Raw genomic sequence first — 16,902 nt, 5'->3', positions numbered from 1 at the left:
CCCCTAACACCCTATTTAAAGGAAAAATTCCCAACAGCTAGTTCGAGTAATCCATGTCAAACTAATTTCGACCGTCGATGAGGATCAAAATCCCTTTTAATATCATCCGTTGAAATTTTAAAAGCTTTTTAATATATTAAAAAATTAAAACTTTGCATTTATTTTCTCAAAACTTTAACTTATTATTTTATTTTATTTCGTAAATTTTATTTTATTTTATTTAGTTATTTTTATTTTTTATTTTTTTAATTTTTTAATTTTACATCTTTTATTTATTTATTTATTTTATCCTCGAACTTAGCCCTTTGGAAAAGTCACCTAGGACCTAGGACTTAGGACTTATGAGGGGATTAAAGCATTTTCTAACCCTCAAAACACTTTACATTATGACTTTTACAATTTACATCTCAACGGGGAAACCCATTTGACATAGACCCTCATAGACCACTCTGTTCTGCGACACAAATATAATCTAGTAGATTAAGCAATTTGTAATAACCTAACCAAATAGTTAGAATTATTTCCAAATTACTTTTACATAGACTCGAAGCACACTAGGATTCCCCTAAGATTCTAATGACAAAATTCATTCCGGCTTTGGGGTTACGCTGAAGGAAAACTCTGCCGATCATGGATCGGTGAGACAAAAAATCTTCCAGAACGTAGATTATCACTAGAAAATTAGGTTTACCTAGGCAATTTACATACATGATTCAAATCTGCTAAGATTATTTACGAGTTACACATGCAGACTAGGTTTACAACATAACATGATTAGGCCGATGATGATTGTCGAATGGCACAGATATGTCGATTAAGCGCTATCCCTTTTACGAAAAAGGGGGTGCACTGTCATGGGTAGTTGACACATAGTGGTCAACATCTGGCTCTACTTGGGGACACGTTGCTGCACTGTAGGAATGTGAAATCTAGAATCTGTATCCACACAACACACAACCAAAAATAAGTAGTGTCCATCCAAAAATCATCATATAACTTTAAGCACAAGAAAGATATAAGCTCTTCATGTATTAACTATCTAGTAACAAGGAAAGTAAATCTAATCCTAAAACAGAAAAAAATGCTAAAATGACAACGAGTAAGGTTAGAAATACAATATAGAGGATGCCCCATGGCATTAGATATCATCTTTGAAGAACAACTTGTGCATTTGGCCATTCACAGGTAAATCAAGTGGTTTGCCATCCAATCTGCTCAAGTGGAATGAGTTTGGTCCAGCAATATCTCGAATAATGCATGGTCCCAGCCACAAACTGTCGAACTTCTTATGTTTTCTTGGAGAAAAAACAGTAAGATTATCCTGATAAATTTCAATAAATTTCCCAGTCAACCCCTTGAAAGCATAATCCATAGCCCTTTGAAATTTCAATTCATCATAAGAAAATGCTAAAACATCTCGATATTCGTGAAGTAAATTGGTTAACTTTTTTCTTTCTTCAACACTAATACCTTTACCAATTTTAACAATCTTTGGGTTCGCAGGAGTACCAATGTTTATCTCGAGGTATTCACCTGGGTCCATTTTGTTTTTCTCTGTCAACTTTGTGGCATCATGACAATCAAAGTGTTGCTCTAAGGCAACCACATTCCTAGGAGTAGGATTTATGATGTGCTCATGATTAAAAGATCCATCCTCCTCAGAATCTATCCGGAAATCTTCAAACTCATCTAGACTATCAGGAAAACAAATGACTTGCTTTTCATCATTAAAGACTTGCTAATGCTCTGAGTTATCTGGAACAAATGGTCTAAATATAACTTCCATTTTGATCTTATCCTTAATTAGCTCATCAGATAACTAGAAGGTAGTAGTAGCTACGACAAGTTCATCCACTGAACTATTATGCTCTCTTGGGATAGCTTCAAGGTCAAGGGCATCAAAGTGTTCCATAGTGTCCCACACAGCATTTCGATAATTCTTTAATCTTTGATTTTTATATGTAAACTTATTTTCAAGTTGCATGATAATTAAATCAGAATCCCCCTTAATGCTAAGCAACTTAATTTTCAAAGATTTTGCCAATTCAAGACCCAACAATAAAGCCTCATATTCAGTGACATTGTTGGTTACTTCAAATTCTAATCGATAGGCAAACTTGAAAATGTGACTAAGAGGCGACTTAAGCATTATTCATGCGCCTTTACGATGCCTCAACGATGCACCATCAAAGTACATGTACCAAACTCTATCATTGAGATCCTTAATCTTATCATCAGGAGGAATTATGAAATTAGACATGATAGCGTAATTCCCAATGTCAAATTGTTCTTTAATTATCTCATTGTGGGGTCTCTTAGGATCTTCAACATGAAATTTTCTTTCAGGCTCTCTATTAAGTCTTACAAAACCATCACCTCTAGGAGAAGGAATCATAGCATATGACCAATTCATTTGAATACTTCCTCCTAGATCAGAGGCCCACTTTCTGGATAAAAGCATACCCCAGGGATCAGACACATCAACAACAACAATATCCATAACAATCATGATGTCTAGGTAAACTGATAGATGAACCTGTAAATCTTTGATCAAACCATGCACTTCAATCTTATTAGAATCCATGGCACATATATTATAGTAGGTCTAGAAACTCTTAAGTTAAGCTATTCCATGACCCTTTTAGTCATGACACAAGCTAATGCACTAGAATCCAACATGCAATTATTCAATTTATATCCATTAACCAACAAGGTGATAAAGAAAGGCTGGTGATCTTTGTTATCCGCATCTAAGCTTTGCAAATAGATGGCAGCATCGTGATAGTCAACTTCCTGGGTCTTCTGTTGTGAAATATTTATTAGAGGACCCTGAATAGCTTTCAGTAACTTATCTCTTTGGGAAGGGATTTTAACAATCTCGGAGACAGGAACCCAGATTTTCGCATTGTTAAACCAACTTCCCAAATCGACATCGAATCCAGAGTTTAAATCAGGGTTAAAAGTTCGAGGGGGAATTTGATTCCTGCTCTGCTCTCTATCCATTCTCTGATAGGTTTTATCTCTAGCAATTTCCATGATTTGCTTTGGAGAGGGTTTTTCACCAGATAACTTAGCCAAAATGTCATCTTCATTTTCAAGATTATTTATACCAAAAGTTGACGAGGGATGCATAACGTCTTGACTATTTTCCTTAACCTCCATCCAATCGTTCATAGACAAAGGAAACTCGTTACCCACTACATTTATTTGATCACCTACCCCAAACATTCCATTATCCAAAATTTTTCTAACGATGGGACAAGCAACCTCCTCATGAAGAGCATCACAAACCCGACAGTAAGGCGGAGCATCATCAACCAAATTAGTAAGCGGATTAGGAGGTCTTTGCTCACTAGATTGACCCTTCTTTTGCCAATTATTATTTCTATTATTGTTATTATTTCTGGGCTGGAAATTTTGCATTTGCGCTCTTTCCATTTGGACCAACCTATTCTGCAAAGTAACTATCTCCTTAGCATGGTTAGATGTTAATTTCGCTAGATTAATTTCCATGCTTTCGATCTTTTGGAGCAATTTTTGAACAAGCTCGCTATCAGGTTCTTGAACCTCTTTTCCTTTAGGTTCTTTTAGTTTCGTAGCAGCCCTATCGAAACCTGGGATCTCAGACTTCCCAGACGCCGCCTTGTCCTTTTCAAGCTCTATTGCTAAGGCTTGGAAATCCCTATAATCATTAAGTTTAGCACGCCTTAATTCATAAGAGGGCTCAGGACTAAAGGCATCAATGTAAAAATCTCGAAGAGATTTGTCGGTAGGTTTATAATCTTGAGGTAATTCTTTAACAATATCATTAAACCTTTTGTTAAATTCTTCAACGGTTTCATTCTCTCTCTTTTTTATTATGCTAATAGCTTTCACGAGGTGTCTTCCTTCTCTCTTATCTCCATACTTTTCCTTAAAGGCATCAATGATCGATTGTAAGGAATTAAATGAATTCTGAGGTTTTTCTGAAAACCAGTCATGAGCATCGCCCCCTAAGGTTAAAATAAAAAGAGTCATTCTAACATCCTCATGATCGAAATCAGTAGACCTTGCGTACTTAGCCATCCATATACTGAAATCTCTCTGATGCAAATTAGCACTAATCGCATTATCTCCCTGAAAGCTAGGCAACTTATCTATCCCAAGTGCTGGAAGATCATTGGGATAACCTTGAATGTTAGAAAAATTGCAAGGGGCATATATACTCATGATGTCGTGCCCAACTTGACTAGTAAAAAGCAAATGGATATCAGAGAGGGCTTCTTGTCCGAGGTTAACAAGAAGTGTACGAGAAGAGAGTTTGTGTAATCGTACCCTGAGAGCCCTTTCAGGATCAAGAGCAGGATTGCACAAACTGCTTGGATGTCTTCTAGTATACACTCTTGCAGATGATATATGAAGTGGAGTCGCCACCCGGACAGGAAGTGAAACACGGAAGGGCTCGAAATGAAAGAGCTAAGGACGAGAGGAAAGAAACGAGATGAATGTCGAAGGAACCAAGGACAGAAAAAACTCTATCCCCGACAACGGCGCCAAAAAATGTTGTCGCACAGATTGTCACGACAACGCTCAGACCGGGGGCTGTCACCCTGATCCCTGATCTCTCCGTTTAAGCCGTCTCCTGAGGCTAAGGGGGGTAGACCCTATGGGACAAACAGAGACCAACTGTAGACCAGTTGGGTTGGGAGACACGACAAGGCAATTTAGCACCTGATTGATTTTAGAGATTAATGTTCCAATGCCCTATGGAGTTAATGATTATATGATTATTTATTAAATGTTGCAGAAATATGAACCTTGTAAAATAATAATTTATCATCAAATAACCCAAGTAATGCAAGATATTCAATAAATGCACAATGCTTTAACCATGTTCCAGCAGTTAAAATTTCCAAAGATAAACGCTTTAAATAACCCCGCAATTTTAAACGCTGACCAGCTAATCTTCAGAAGTAAAAATTTAAGCACTTTTTGTTGAGATTGCAACAAGATGATGGAGCTTAGTGAAAAGAGTCGCCTTCACTAAGTGGGCCCGCAGGCAAATTATGGCACAAGTTCTATTTTTGATCCCAGCAGGGATGATCACAGTATGAGTGATCACAGTATGGGTGACCACAGTATGGGTGATCAAAGTCTATTTTTAGACTGGCTGTCAAAAATAAAAAAAGTCAAATATTATTGTCTCATAATAATATTTGGACTATAAACTTGATCTTATTTTCTTGGAGCACTTCAGGATGAGCTACGGATGTGGTACATGCAGATCCCAGAAGGAAATACGTGGTTACCTATGGGATGACTAATATTTGCATGCAGGACTTCAGTTAGAACTCAAGTGAGTTGAGTTTAGTGGACTGGAGGTGCAGTTGATGGAGTTGTGTTCAGTTTAGCTTTGTTAAACTGGTTGTATTTAGTCTAACTGGAAAATAGACTAGAGATGAGTTGGGTGAATTAGTTATTAATTAATTCACAAGTTATTAACTCATAATGCAGCTTTTTGAATACATCAGTTAACTCAGTTGCATGTCAGTGCATGTTTAGTTCAGCAGGGACAAGTGTTAGAGGATCAGATTGCTATCAGTTGTGACTATAATTGTGCATGATGATTTGCACAATTAGAGGGATTGAGTATGCCAATGAATTGGCCAATACCAAGAATTGTATCCTGTGCTCACGTCCAACACAGTGTGAGTGATTCTTTGCAGGTGAAATACGAGTTTGGTAAACCATTCTCATCAGTTCTTGAGCAGGTATTGAGCTAGAGAGGCAAGCAAGCAGTGGAATAGATTTGGAGATCAGATCTGAGCTGTATTGTGTGTAACAGGTGGAGCTGGTACTGGATTTCTTGTGATAAGCATTGTACTTTGTAATGTTACAAGGTCTCAATCATTAATATACAGATAGTGTGGGGTTTTTAGCGAGATGCTTTCCCCGGGTTACATACTGTGTTAATGTGTGAATGCTCTTGATGTTTTATTGTTATTGATGCTGCTATATTGATGATCAACGTAGAGGAGCTTATGTATTGTGTATGTATTCCGCAATAGTACATGATCAGGATAATCTCTGTTGAATATGTGTTAAATTATTCAAAATTTCTACATGGTATCAGAGCTGTTGATCATCAGATCTACTATTCAGGAAGTGTTTACATTCTATTTCTTCAGGCAGAGTCTATAATCGGGCCAGGTAGCCTCTGGATTCATCCTTCCTTTGGAAGGTGAGATATCTGGTGAATGCCCATACAGTCAATCTTTGTACGAGAAATATTGTGTTCTCACGAATCTTAGATCCGAGGCGGTTGAGTTGGGAGCTGGTGGAAATCGAATTTGCAGCAGTGTTGTTGAAATGTCTTTCAACGGATTGCAAATGTTATTCCAAAGCAAGAGCGACCTGGCGCTCAAGGATAAACTCAGAAACAATAAGTATGAGAATGGATCTTCATCAAAGGTATCTGATGAAGAGAATTGCGCTTTGGCTACCAAAGCAAAGAAAGGGAAGAGCAAGAAAGCTTCTCAGTCTGGTGCGAAAGGCAAGAAGCAGGATATGTCCAAGGTGAAGTGTTTTCATTGTCACCAGCACGGACACTATGCCACTAATTGTCCGCAAAAGAAGAAGAACAAGCAGGCTGTTGGATCTTCAGCAGGAGAGGCTCTAGCCTCACAGTTTGAGCTTGATTTTTCATTGATCGCATGCTTGGTTTCAAGTGTGATGGGATCGGTGTGGTTCTTGGACAGTGGTGTGTCTTTTCACATGATTGGAGATAGAGATTTGTTCTCTGATATGGAGGACAAAGATCTTGGAGTGCACATCGAGATGGGCGATGATGGTAGATACAGTGCGACCGGTATCGGTACCATTTCCTTTGAGAGGGAGTCTAGTAAACCCTTCGTATTGAAGGAAGTCATGCATGTTCCAGGATTGAAGAAGAATCTTATCTCAGTGGCGATATTAGAAGACAAGGGGTATGATGTTGTTTTCAACGAGGGAAAGGCTTTCCTACGTAGCAAGACAACTGGTGAGACCCGGAAGATAGGGGTTCGAGTGAGGAACCTTTATCAGTTGCATGTAGATGAATGCGCAGCAAGGGCGGGCAAGGCAGAAGGATTGGTGAGCCGGGATGATGGCAAGTTGTGGCACAGGAGATTGGGTCACCTTCACCATGGAGCCTTGAAGATACTGCAGCAGATCACTACAGGGATTCCTAAAGGCACACTTGCGCAGTCAGATCAGTGCAAGGGGTGTACTTTGGGGAAGTTTGTGAAAGCCACCTTTCATGAGAAGGATAGTCGTGCCACGACGATCCTTGAGAGAATTCACATAGACGTGTGTGGACCTTTCTCAGTTGCTTCGATAGCAAAACACAAGTATTATGTGATTTTTGTTCATGATTTCTCTCGTAAGTGCTGGATCTTCTTCATGTAGAAGAAGAGTGAGACATATTCAAAGTTCTGTGAATTCAAAGCACTGGTCGAGAAGGAGTTGGGGAAGAAGGTGAAGGCTCTTAGGAGCGATAATGGTGGTGAATACATTTCGGACGAGTTCAAGGATTTATGCAAGGCAAAAGGGATTCGTAGAGAGCTCATAGCTCCCCATAACCCACAGCAAAACGGGGTAGCTGAGCGGAAAAACAGAACGATTGTGGGTGTTGCACAGGCAATGTTGCATGATCAGGGCCTACCCCTTCACTTGTGGGAAAAAGCATGAAATACAACAGTTTATGTGCAGAACCGTTGTCCTCATAGGATACTTGGCATGAGTACACCCGAGGAGGCTTATTCTGGTAAGAAGCCTAATCTTTCTCATTTGAGGATTTTTGGTGCTAACGTTTACATGCATGTGACGAAGGATGCCAGGAAGAAGTTGGAGCCGACCGCAGAGGTTGGGATATTTGTGGGGTACACTGATATGCCCCACAACTATCGTGTGTATTTGCTAGACAGTGGTAAAACTGTTGTGCGACGGGATATAAAATTTCAGGAGGAGAAAGCCATGAAGTGTTCGCTTGAGAGGAAGCTACACTTGCATGCAGATGAGGAGCTATTAGTTCCTAAGGATGAGCTTCAGGACGTGGATCAACAGGACGAGGTTCATGGAGTGGAAGAGACCACTCATGCAGCGCCAACCATTAGAGGGCGAAAGCGCTTGACATAAGCTGAGCGACTGGCTCAACATGCAGAGAAAGTTGTAGGACCACCTACAGCCCAACACAGGCAGAGACAGTCACCTGATCGGTACACTGGATACATGGCTCTTATGAGCAAGTGTGTTGTGACTGAGCCATCCTCTTTCGAGGAAGCTGTGGAGGATCCCGCATGGGTAGATGCCATGGTGGAAGAGTATGATTCTATTGTCAGAAACATTGCATGGGAAATTGTTCCTAGACCGGAAGGGAAATCAATGGTGGGTTCGAGATGGATCTACAAAGTTAAGCAGGCAGCTGACGGGAGTGTAGAGAAGTACAAGGCAAGATTTGTTGCTCGAGGCTTTTCACAGATAGAGGGGATCGATTATGAGGAGACCTTTGCACTTGTCGCAAGGTATTCTTCCATACGGACGATTCTTGCTCTCTCAGCGCGGATGGGATGGCACATTCATCAGATGGATGTGAAGACTGCGTTCCTCAACGGAGTCATTGAGGAGGAGGTGTACATTGAGCAACCCGAAGGCTTTGAGGTCTTCAGCAGCGAGTCGCATGTGTGCAGGCTCAAGAGAGCGTTGTATGGGTTGAAGCAAGCACCATGTGCTTGGTACACACGGATAGACAGCTATTTCACAGGACTTGGATTCTCCAAGAGCGAGGTGGATCCTAACCTATACCAGATTGTGTTGGAGGGTAAGTTGCTTATCATTGTACTGTATGTTGATGATTTGATTCTAACGGGTGATGAGCTGTCGATACTGTCATGCAAGAAGGATCTTGCTACAGAGTTTGAGATGAAGGATTTGGGCCTCCTTCACTATTTCCTAGGATTGGAAATATGGCAGCGCAGTGGTGGATTGTTTGTTTCTCAGGGCAAGTATGCTCGGGAGATACTGGAGAAGTTCAACATGCATGGCTGCAAGCCTATTGATACTCCTCTTCCTGGAGGTTGGAGGAAGGAGGATGCCACTTCGGGAGAAGAAGTGGATGCCACTGTTTATCGACACTTGGTGGGGTCGCTGATGTATTTGGTCAATACACGACCTGATATATGCTATGCAGTTAACCAGCTTTCACAAGCTATGGTTAAGCCTACCAAGCTCTTCTGGAAGGCGGGCAAGCATGTATTGCGTTATTTGAGAGGCACATCGGGATATGGTTTGTGGTACAGACAGGAGGATGGGGTGAAGTTATGTGGCTTCACGGATGCAGATTGGGCAGGGAGCCCAACGGACAGAAAGAGCACATCAGGAGGGGTCTTCAGTATTGGATCGACAGCAGTTTCTTGGTACAGCAGGAAGCAGAGATCCGTGGCACTCAGTTCAGCGGAGGCCGAGTATATGGCAGCAAGTTTGGCTGCATGCGAGGCTATATGGATGAGGAAGATCCTGGTTGGTTTGTTCGGTTCTCATTTGGATCCTACTGTGATAACTAGAGTTGCATTAAACTCTCGGCTAATCCTGTATTTCATGATAGATCTAAGCATATTAACATCAGGTACCATCATATCAGAGATTGTGTGCAGCAGAGGATCATGTTGCTTTCATACATTCCAACGGAGGATCAGGATGCTGATATTCTGACGAAGGCTCTCACCAGAAGCAAATTCGAGTACCACCGAGGTAGGATAGGGGTTGCTGATAATCCATATCTTGTCGAGAGGGAGTGTTGAGATTACAACAAGATGATGGAGCTTAGTGAAAAGAGTCGCCTTCGCTAAGTGGGCTCGTAGGCAAATTATGGCACAAGTTCTATTTTTGATCCCAGCAGGGATGATCATAGTATGAGTGATCACAGTATGGGTGACCAAAGTATGGGTGACCACAGTATGAGTGATCACAGTATGAGTGATCAAAGTCTATTTTTAGACTGGCTGTCAAAAATAAAAAAAGTCAAATATTATTGTCTCATAATAATATTTGGACTATAAACTTGATCTTATTCTCTTGGAGCACTTCAGGATGAGCTACGGATGTGGTACATGCAGATCCCAGAAGGAAATACGTGGTTACCTATGGGATGACTAATATTTTCATGCAGGACTTCAATTAGAACTCAAGTGAGTTGAGTTTAGTGGACTGGAGGTGCAGTTGATGGAGTTGTGTTCAGTTTAGCGTTGTTAAACTGGTTGTATTTAGTCTAACTGGAAAATAGACTAGAGATGAGTTGGGTGAATTAGTTATTAATTAATTCACAAGTTATTAACTCATAATGCAACTATATAATACATCAGTTAACTCAGTTGCATGTTAGTGCATGTTCAGTTCAGCAGGGACAGGTGTTAGAGGATCAGATTGCTATCAGTTGTGACTATAGCTGTGCATGATGATTTGCACAATCAGAGGGATTGAGTATGCCAATGAATTGGCCAATACCAAGAATTGTAGCCTATGCTCACGTCCAACACAGTGTGAGTGATTCTTTGGAGGTGAAATACGAGTTTGGTAAACCATTCTCATCAGTTCTTGAGCAGGTATTGAGCTGGAGAGGCAAGCAAGCAGTGGAATAGATTTGGAGATCAGATCTGAGCTGTATTGTGTGTAACAGGTGGAGCTGGTACTAGATTGCTTGTGATAAGCATTGTACTTTGTAATGTTACATGGTCTCAATCATTAATATACAGATAGTGTGGGGTTTTTAGCGAGATGCTTTCCCCAGGTTACATACTGTGTTAATGTGTGAATGCTCTTGATGTTTTATTGTTATTGATGCTGCTATATTGATGATCAACGTAGAGGAGCTTATGTATTGTGTATGTATTCCGCAATAGTACATGATCAGGATAATCTCTGTTGAATATGTGTTAAATTATTCAATATTTCTACACATTTAGCTATGTCAAATAGCACAAAAAACTTTTCTTTCAAAATTTAAATAAAACAAAACTAAAATTAAAATATAACTAAAAAAACTATAAGCTAAATAAAAATTAAAACCTAAATAAAATTAAAGTCTAATCTAAACTAAAAGAAACTTTTTATTCTTTTTATGATTTTCTAATTTTTATGATTTTCAAATAAAACAAAACTGAATTAAGCAAAAACTAAAAATAACTGAAAAACTAGAATCACAAAACTAAACTAAACTAAATATAATTAAACCTAAACTAAATTTAATCAAAATCTAAAAACTAACGCTAAAACCCTACCATATAAAAAAACAAAAACATATATTTTAATTTAAAATTCAAATGCTAAATTTACCTAAGAAAATATCAACGCAAATAATAGATACAACCCTAAGCTAAACTAAAAAAACAAAATCGAACTAGCGTAAACGAAAGTCAGAATATCGTATTTGTCTTTGCAGGACGACCGTTGCGTGAAGAGCAAGTCAGAATATCGTATTTGTCTTTGCAGGACGGCAGCTGCGTGAAGAGCACAGATAGCAGCAGATTGAAGGTTAGGGCATCACGCAAGAGGACGAGACGACATGGATTGAAAAGGAAGGCAGCTCGATGGCTTTTGGCAGAACGCTGGGTATAGATGCCGACAAGAAGATTTCGATGGGAGCTGTGGGGAAAGGTTGCGGGTGAAGGAGAGTTTGATGTGCAAGCTGGACAGCGAAATGGAGCAACGAGGAAATGGAGCAGTGTGGAGATGGCTGAGGGTAGAGGGTGGAGCAGAAAGTGAAAGGCAGCAAATTGACTGCAAAGATACTGACTGCATGATTTTCAATATTTTCTGTAGGTGATTGATGGGAATGGCACGCAGAGGAATTGGAAACGTTGGAGCTGTGTGAGGGAACAATGTGTAGGCAGCTTGCTAAATGCAGGGAGAGAGAGAGCTACTTGGAGAGATTGGATGCTGAGAGAAAATGCGTGGAGATGGAAAGGACGCAACCAAAGGAAAGACGCAGAGTGAAGGGGTTTGGCAGCGGTGAATGGAGAAGTGCAGGTCCAAGGGTTTGGACAGTTGAAGAAACGAAATTTCGAATTTTTTCCCAAGAAAAAATTTGAAGATTCCAGGCAACAACAAACAAATTGCCCAGGAAAACCCCTGAAGCTCTCCACAAAATCAATATTTAAAATTCCCTGTTTCAGATTTTCCTGCAAGAGTTGATAGACAGGGAGCTGAGCTGAAAAATGACAGTGCTGAAGGTTGGCCACGATCCAGGAGGCCCACACAGCCTTCTTAAAAAAAAAATTGAAAATTTTCTGGAAATGAAACCCCAGCAAGCAGAATTGTACACTTGCAAGAAAACTGGTTCTGAGGCCAGATCCTACCCTCCAAGGCCTGGATCTGGCTTCGGACAAAATGATTTCTTCCAACCTGCAACCTGCAATAACAAAAACAGAACACCCAGAAATAATATATGCAAGGATTAAAACTAAAACCCTACAAACCAGTCAAACAGTTACAATATTTACAGATTGCAGGCTCTTAAATAGCCAGATTTGTCATTAATCCACAGTAATATTTTTAGAATTTTAGATTTACTATGAGATACTTCAGAAAACTTCTCATGCATTCAAAAGATAAATTTAAATGATAAAACCCATTTGACATAGACCCTCATAGACCATCCAGTTTTGCAACACAAATATAATCTAGCAGATCAAACAATTTGTAATAACCTAACCAAATAGTTAGAATTATTTCCAAATTACTTTTACATAGACTCGAAGCACACTAAGATTCCCCTAAGATTCTAATGACAAAATTCATTCTGGCTTTGGGGTTAGGCTAAAGGAAAACTCTGTCGATCATGGATCGGTGAGACAAAAAACCTTCCGGAACGTAGATTATCACTAGAAAATTAGGTTTACCTAGGCAATTTACATACATGACTCAGATCTGCTAAGATTATTTACAAGTTACACATGTAGACTGGGTTTACAACATAACATGATTAGGCCGACGATGACTGTCGAATGGCATGGACATGTCGATTAAGCGCTATCCCTTTTGCGAAAAAGGGGGTGTACTGCTATGGGTAGTTGACACGTAGTGGTCAACAGTCCTCATTGATGTCATTTCTAGAAGAAGATCTCGTTGAGGAAAATAAATGTGAAAGATTGTGAATTTGTTAGCAAGTCCATGACCATCATGTTTATGTAATGGATTTTGAGGGAGATATATCTGCAACATTGTGCATGTGTCGCTGGTATTTGTAAAAGCTCAAAGATACGTAACAACCGCTTTCCACTTTACTATAATGATTAACTGCACCAAATGGCAATTATTGAATATGGAGCAACTAACACATAGTGGTGATCAACTCTTACTAAACAAAGAAATACTGAGGTGGAATCTATATGCAACGACACAGTCTTTGAAGTTCTAGACTTTTTCTGACCTCAAAATGATCTTTGTGTTGGAGAACCTTGGGCAAATTTAAATCATCCAAACATCCCCAAGTCAATGACAAACTGAGGTAGGTTGGTCCCATCATTACCCAATCAGAGATCGAGTTGGATCCAATTAAAAGTGACGATTCAAATCATATAAATTGCATATTCATATGGCTATTTTGACTATCAATGAGCTCTCAGGTGTGATCAAATAGAAGTTCATTGTGAGATAGGCGCAAAGAGTTGGTTCTTGTTCGTGATTCACTGCTCGTAGGTTACAGTTTGATGGATATGGTTTGTTGTGAAGATCATTGTTCTGGTTTTGTCAATTCACTTTAATCCCTATTCCAACTTGGTGTAGCGAAGCTTGGTTGAGTTTAAAAGATTGACTAAGTTTCGATTTTTTGGACACATTGGCTTGTCATAGGACTTTGATTGTTCTTCCTCGAAGGAGGTCCAATCTTCTATTGGTCTTCTTGAGAATCCCTAGCACGTTGAAAACAACTTGAGGATGTATGAGTGCAACTTCAGTAATAATGTTACAATGAGACAAAACTTGATAAGCAATATTGAGGTATGTTTTGAGGTCCAAAATTAGGGTTGTTCCAATTGATTGAAGACCGTTTTAAGGTCTACTTAAGCAGTTATTGGGAGGTATGTGATAAATTCTTTATCCTGGACTGTATTTTCGCGAAATTGAAAATCAAAAGTCAAGTTACAGTAGTATATGCGTTGGACATTTTTATAGCAATTTTGAAGAGGAGATAGCAATGTTTGAAGGTCAATGTAAATTGGGTAATTTTCTCTGGTATGAGAGCCCAAGAGGTTTTTATTTTATAGGGTGGAAAGGCGGTGCTAGGGAATGAAGTTGTAGCTTCCTTCAAGAGATTGTCACCTCCTTCTAGTGGGAGCTGATAAACCTGAGGTTGTAGCTTCCTTTATAATATAAATAAATTGTTTATATATACATTGTTCCTTTGTTGTGATGTTATTGGTTAATGCTTTTGATACTAAATTGTAAGAAAAAATGAAATATTGATTCATCCCCCTCTTAGTATTTCTAACTTATATATGCTCCATTATGATTCTTTAAAAGTTTTATGTCCCCATTGACGTTGATCTCACTTCATCTTAAAATGTTTTTTTAGGTGGTTTCACACATGTAGTAGGGGTTCCTTGAGGGATAACTTGACTCCTTTCCAGCACCTTCCAAGGGAGACTTTCTCCATTCAGAGAATCGATATGACTTTATGGCCCCAATGTTGCCCCTCCAGAGATGAGCATTGGGCCTTGAGCAACTTCCCCATGCTACTACACCTCTTGATGAGCCTTAAGATGCTAAAAAGTTGATCTTGAAAGCTTGGGCATTGGACTATTTGATGATGTGCCTAGATGGACCCAGGATGCCCCCAGGCTGGCCTTAACCCTATTTGATGGATGATGCCTTATTTCAGAGCCCATATGAGAATGGTTTTCACTGAGATGACTTGGGAGGCTAGCACATCCCTCTTTGATGTCGACACTTTTTCTAAGAGGTGCCATGTTACTCCTACATGCATGGAAAGGGTGACACGGGCCTCTTCTAGATGACGTCATGTTGGAGGAGGTGTGTTTGGAGATGTGCACATGTACTTTGAGGTTTTCTTGGAGTGAGCACTCTTGAACCATTACCTCACTTACCTTATGCATTATTGTCTATCTTGGAGAATGAAGTCATGACAAAGACCATTTTTTTCCCTCCATTAGAGAAATTTTGAGGTCTAAAATGGGCCTCAAAACAAAAATTTACAACCAAAATCAACTTTATAAGAAATAATAGGCTTTAAGATGATGATGTCAACCATAAGGGATGATACACCATTTTTGGAATAAAAAGGTAAAAGAATTAAAAAATAAAAAATATTATTTTTTCAATTCGTATTTTCAACTGATCTCCTTAAGGTTTTACTCAAATTTCGAGTAGGAACATTCGTTGGATGTATAATTTAATTCTTCATCCAAAGATTACCCATGTTACATACTTTTGATGGACTCTGCTACATAAAAAATAAGAAATACATGAAAAATGTAATTGTAATCATGTTTTTTCATATATTTCTCATTTTTCGTGTAACAAAGTCCATGAAAAGTATGCAACATGGGTATTCCTTGGATGAAGAATTAAATTCGACATCCAACAAGTGCTCCCGCTCAAAATTTGAGTAAAATCATACATAGATAAGTTGAAAATATGAATTGAAAAAATAGTTTTTTCTTTTTTCCCTCTAAAATATGATGATATAATCTAATCTTATTTTATTATTTCCATTATTATGTTATAATATTCCATAGGAGGCCGATTTTAAACCTCAAAATTTCTCTAATGACATGTGGGTTATTTTTGGTGTTTTGTTATGTTTTAAAGCTATCTTATGTAACAATGCCTACCACTCCTTTGCAATAATATGGGTCATGGAAGGTGTTACTAACTTTTAAATTTTAAATTCTCGATAATCAACAATATATCAAGGTAAAAGAAATGCCATTTATCCAAAACTTACACAAATAAATGTTAATGTAACTATCATGACCAACTTGGTGGGAGCTTTTTAACAAGATAAATATTTCGACAAACCAAAATCCAGATTAAAAATATGCTTAAAGACAAATACAATTTTATAATGTCGACCCTGCTAACACTCATTTTCCACATGATATTAGGTGGTGTTTTCTTTTCAGTTTAGATTATCTTGTAGATCAATAATTCTACTACACACTTTCGAGATCTATTAAACACATATATATACAATATATATGTGTTCAATAGATCTTGAAATGGCAGAATCAAATCCACACCATGTATTAATACATATATAATCAATACCTACCATGTTTCAATGTGTTCATTCAAACATATAATAGAAATTAAAACCCCATGACATATATATGCGAGTTGTCTTTAGTGCAACTTTTTGGAAGCTTTTCCGGTAGGTTTTCCGGTCCAATTTCTCTAAAATTCGGTAGCGATTTATTGAAATCACAAGTTTGATGAGTAACATACACAATCAAAGTGTCCTAGAGGGTTTTAGAGTGTTGAATCCATATACATAGTCAAAAAGCCAATTTAAATAACGCAAATCAAAATTTCACCTCAAATTTTTCGCACACCAAAAGTTTAAAAAATCACACTACAAACAACTCCATATATGTAACTAAAAACTTATATAATAACAAATATGCACATATATAAACAATTATTTGAACAAATATATTATTAAACAGATCGAAGATTACTGCTCTTCCCCAGTAACCGGATGCATGGTGCCATACGGGGTCGGGTGTCCCAAAGGCCTGCTTACAATTCGTATTACTATTCCTGCTGATGATAGGATGTACCTATATCATCAAAATTGAAATACAATCGGCTAATGCAGACCCGATGGCCGAAATTTTATACACCATTTTATCGATATGAATAAACACGACT

Source organism: Pinus tabuliformis, chromosome 5_2 (genome assembly GCF_031772625.1).
Source record: "Pinus tabuliformis cultivar Carrire ecotype Pingquan chromosome 5_2, CPIR1, whole genome shotgun sequence".
NCBI classification, from domain to species: domain Eukaryota; kingdom Viridiplantae; phylum Streptophyta; class Pinopsida; order Pinales; family Pinaceae; genus Pinus; species Pinus tabuliformis.
This window is presented reverse-complemented; position numbering follows the sequence as displayed.